General features: G+C 35.0%; 1 long non-coding RNA gene across 2 annotated transcripts in view; it reads right to left on the bottom strand.

Moving 5' to 3' along the window:
- Positions 1–4,614, bottom strand: part of LOC131382447 (uncharacterized) — a 10,414-nt gene extending 5,800 nt beyond the window's left edge. The window contains exons 1-2 of one of the 2 annotated variants that reach the window (XR_009211949.1): positions 4,526–4,614; positions 309–434 (exon numbers count right to left, since the gene is read on the bottom strand). This is a non-coding gene — a long non-coding RNA (uncharacterized LOC131382447). Of the gene's footprint in view, positions 1–308; positions 435–831; positions 901–4,525 lie in introns of those variants that run through there. The other variant, XR_009211948.1, reaches the window with a different exon arrangement.
- Between the last annotated feature and the right edge of the window lie 639 nt (positions 4,615–5,253).

Consider the following 5,253-nt stretch of genomic DNA (forward strand, 5'->3'; position numbering starts at 1 on the left):
TGATTCCCCTTTGGCTAGGGTTGGTTTAAATGCTCCATTTGTAGACATGCATTAGTTCAGTTTGGTCTGGTTTTCGTTTCTGCTCTAACAGAATAGCACTGCCTCACAATTGCTATGTTCACAACAGGAGTGCCTCACAATTGCCATGTTCTCCCTCCCCTGCCACCCAGAGACAGGCTCTCTGCACCACGCCTCTTCTTCCAGGGTGTGAGGGAGGGGTGGCATCCACCATTCAAGACTATTTATTCTATCTTTTCAATTCCTCTTTCAGTGATATATAGTTAAAACCAGGTACTATGAGGGCTCACCTGATCTTTGGTTCTTATGAAGATGTCTTTTCTATGTAGATAGTTGATAAATTGGTGTCCTTGCAGGGAGGATGATCAGTGGAGCCTCCTATTCCACCATCCTGCTCCTCCCTCTCCCTAAGAAAACTTAACAAAAAAATAGATAATCTGAGTTGTCCTATAATTATTAATGAAATTGAATTTTTAGCTAAAAATTTTCCCAAACCCAGATGTCTTCACTTATTCATTCTACAAATCTTGTAAGAAAAAATATATAATACGTCTTTACACAATATTTAAAAAGAACTCTAAGAGGATTTAAATAAATACAGAAATATACCATATTTGTGGATAGAAAAATACAAGATTACTATTATGTCAGTTATCTCCAATTTGATCCAGAGGATTAATGAAATCCTGTTCAAAATTGCTGCAATATTTTCAAGGGTGTGAATAACTAATTCTAAAGTATATATCTGGGAAGGTAAAGAAACTAAAATAGCAAAAATAATTCTACCAAAAAAATAATTTTCAGGACACTCACTGTCCTTCTGCAGGTCTTCATATACAGTTACTATAGTTAAATCTATGGCACTGGGGAATGGATAGATCTATAAATCAAAAGGAACTAAAATAAAGACCCCAGAAATACACCCAAGCACATAGAGTGAACACATTTATGACAAAGATGCAAAGACAATTTAACAAAGTAGAGATGGAATAACTTTACTAAAATTCAGACAGTTATGTGCAATAAATAAGAAAATATAAAACAAAAAACAAACATCCTTAACTTATACCTCACAGTTTATACTGAACTCAAAATTGATCGTAAACATAAGTATAAAATGTACAACTATAAAAATTGTATAAGAAGTTATAAGAAATGGTCTGTATGATATTGAATTTGACAAGTTATTACTTCAAAAGCATTATCCATAAGAAAAAAATGTTTTCTAGTTTAAGAGCTTTTGCTGTACAAAATAATTTTATCAAATCTAAAACCTTAAATTTTAGTGCTCATGCCCTTTAAAAGAAAGTGTTACATTTAAAAAGAGGCTATATACTGGGAAAAATATTTGCAAATTATGTATCTTATAAAACACATATCTAGACTATTAAGAAAAACAAAACTCAAACAAACCCCAACAATAACAAAACAACAAGCCAAATAATAAATGAATAGACTATCTGAAGAGACATTTCATCAAGAATGATATTTATGTAGAAAATAAATATTGGAAATTATGCTCAGCATCATTAGTCATTAAGAAAATACAAAATCAAATCACACTAAGATACTATATAAACCTTATTAAAACGGCAAAAACAAAGTAAAACAACAACAACAACCAACAACAAAATACCGAGAGTATAAAATATCGTGAGATTATAGAGCAACACAAATTCTCGCTTATGTTTTGTTTCAGTTAAAAATGTCACTGTCAATTTAGAAAATAATTTGACAACTTTTTAAAGGAAACCTTATACACACACACAGACACACAACACACACACACACACAAACATATGTTTATCATAAGACTGAGGACTTGCACTTCCAGATTTTCATCCAAGTGAACTAGAAACTATATGCACACCAAAAATTATATGAGAGTATTTATAGCAGCCTTAGTTATAATGACCAAAAACTGGAAATAACCTAAATGTCCTTCAACAGCTGAAGGACATTTGTATAAATTGTGGTACATCCATACAAGGAAACATCACTAGGCAATAGAAAAGATCTCATTATTGATTTATGTGTCAACATGAACGGATCATAACGGCATTTAGATAAGTGAAAGAACAAAGCCACAAAAGCTATTTACTGTGTGATTCCATTAGCTGGCATTCTGTAAAGGTAAAACCATAAGCAACAGAAAATAATAAAAAGGAGCCGAACTTACAACTTTGGAAAGAGTATTTTAACTACATTCTGTAAGGTTAAAGATAAAAATAAATCCTCTAATTCATCAATACCTTTGTTTCTCACAGGAATATGGGCTAGTAATTTTAAAAATGGTTTGTATACATACTAGAATTGAGCAAATAAGCAAATAAATTACAGATCATGGGAGTCAGGTTTCTCACTACATAGAAAGAAGTTGTAAAAAGGCATGGAAGTAGAAGCTGGAATAAACACTTTGGTACTATTTTAAAGCCAGACATCATTCTGCACTATAGTTTATTTTATAATGCATAATGGTAGATAATAAAATAAATATTGAGAAGTATCTACATCTGGAGGAAGGGACATCTATTGCTCACACCCAATTTATAAATATAGAAGGAATTAGGAATATAGAAAATCACCATGAGGATGTAACTGTAGTAAGTATAGTACGCGCAATGCATTGATGAAAGCTAAAAGTGTGGGAGACTTTATAAAGAAAAAAGCCATTGCATAGACTCAAAGTAACACCCCAAATTATTTATTAATTAATGTGGTGGTTTTAATACATGTGCACATATTGTTGGTTAATCTTCCCTCTAGAGGGTGGAAATTAATTCCTCTCCCCTTGAGTGTGGGTTGCACTTGGTTTCTCATTTCTCATCAATAGATTATGCAAAGAGAAGAATAACTCTCAGTATAGCAACTTGGAAGACACCACTTTAACTAATCAATGTGAGCATCACCAATAATAACATACTGGTACCATATACCCCCTGTTTGATTCAATGAGAGGGCACTTCACATTATGGAGTTCTCCTCTAAAATTTTCAATCCCAGTTGAATTTTGACAATACCTCAGAGAAACCCACACTTACTTTTAAAAATAACTGGACTGTATCTTTCAAAACCAAAAAGGTTGTCACTATAAACTTTTTAGGATGGGCAAAATCCAGAATGCCAACAAATGCTGATGAAAATATGCAGCAACAGGAACTCTCACTCGTTGCTCCCAAGAATGCAAAATGGTACAACCATTTTGGAAGACAATTTGGCAGTTTCTTACAAACATGTGTTTATTATGTGATTCAGCAATTGTGGTGTTGTTATTTACCCATAGGATTTGAAAACTTATGTCCACAAAAAAACCTGGACACAGATGTTTAGAGCAGCTTTATGGATAATTGCCAAAACTTGGAAGCCACCAATATGTCTTTTACTAGTTGAACGGATAAATAAACTGTGGTGTATCCAGACAATGGCATATCATACAGTACTTTGTTGGTAACTATGAAAAAATATCTGTCTAATGCTTTAATTTCTTACTTTTTGATTCAGTTCAAGGATAAAGGCCTGAAAACCTGCGTGACTCACTGGTCTAAGTCCCAGAATCCTAAGACCTACGAACCTGGAGTTCTGATATCAGAGATAAGGAAAACATGAAATGTCCCAGCCTTAAATAGAAAATTCGCCCTTTCTCCGCCTTTTTAATTGCTATTTTGTTTTGTTTAGTAGTATTTATTTTGGCATTTAGAAAAATCTAACTTTGTAGACTCATATATAATCACACACTAAAACCTTTTATGATATTCAAGTTTCCCTTGTCTATCTCTTTATTGTAAAGACTATCTTTTGTTAAATTCCTCAGGCTGGGTTAATAAATATAATATTCTATAAATTCCTTCTTCTTTGAAATTGTTTTTCTATTAGTTTTATGATTTAAATCAGTTCATCTTAATGTGACATGTATTTTAATTAACTTCATTTCTCATTATTTTTTTATTTTCTTCTTGTCCCTCCAAAGGTATATCACAATGTGGTATAATTTAAAGCAATCACTTTCTTTTGAAAACCATTGAAAACAGTTGCCTGTATTTCATTTTTGTTGTACTATATTATGTTCTCTCCATACTCTCAACAGATTGGATAATGCCAACCTGCACTGGAGCTCCCACTTGCCTGAATCAGCAGCCTGAGAGGCCCCACCCTTCCTGGCCATAGATTGTGGTACAGCATAGCCTTCTCTGCTCCATACCCAAATAGATATTCAGACACTTGGAGTAGCTACTCACTTGCATTAGGAGTTTAGGCCCCTCCCAAGCTCAATGAAGAGAGTGTGAGGCCAAGGAGGTGTGACAGCTCTACAAACAGGCACACCTCTAGGTGCTTGGTGGCTGCTCAGTGTATTTTTTCTTGGTGCTGATGCTTGTGCCTGCCATCAGGAGACCTGTAGGTGGGGCTTCCTAGTCTGGCCATGCCTATTGTATTAGTCTGTTTTCACGCTGCTGATAAGGACTACTTGAGACTGGGTAATTTAGAAAAGAAAGAGATTTAATTGACTCACAGTTCCACATGGGCTGGGGAGGCCTCACAATCATGGTGGAATCTTGCAGGATCTGACCAGCAGCCTGCAATGCAACGCGGCTCTTTCTTTGTTCCCAGGTGGATAGGCAGGTCAAGAAATAAAAGACATGCACAAGATAGTGAAAGCTGGGTCCAGGGGGGTCACCGCTGCTGCCAATGCACTGGATATACCAGCATTTATTATTAAGTTTAGTGAGGGCAGGGGTAGGTTAGTGAGGGATTTAGGGTCATTTGATTATGAGGTGAGATGGTCACATGGGGATGAAGTAATTCTTTAACATAACATTGGTATGCTCAAGTACAGTATACAGAGATAAGAATTTACAATATAGTGTGTACATCAGTAATTTCTAACAGAACCTTAAAACAGAAACACAGTCTTTCCATAACCTATGATAATCAAGATATCAATCAGCAGTAACAGTTGCAGCAAAAGCTGTTTACAAACAATCAATAGAAACAAGATGTGAAGCTAGACAACTAGTTAGACCAGAAATTCTCAGAAGGGATTGTTAACCCTAAAGATGCCTAGAAGAGCTGTGGCAAGATAAGGGCGTTTATAGCCCTATCTTATCCATATGAACAGGCACCCCTCGTGGGTCCATTTATAAGCTCTCCACAAGGTCACATTCCATTCCCAAAGCTATGAACATCTACTTTTCTGGGATAGGAATCTTGGTGATGTGAAACCTCCTTGACTGCACATCC

This window comes from Hylobates moloch, unplaced genomic scaffold (genome assembly GCF_009828535.3).
Source record: "Hylobates moloch isolate HMO894 unplaced genomic scaffold, HMol_V3 SCAFFOLD_24, whole genome shotgun sequence".
Taxonomy (NCBI): Eukaryota; Metazoa; Chordata; class Mammalia; order Primates; family Hylobatidae; genus Hylobates; species Hylobates moloch.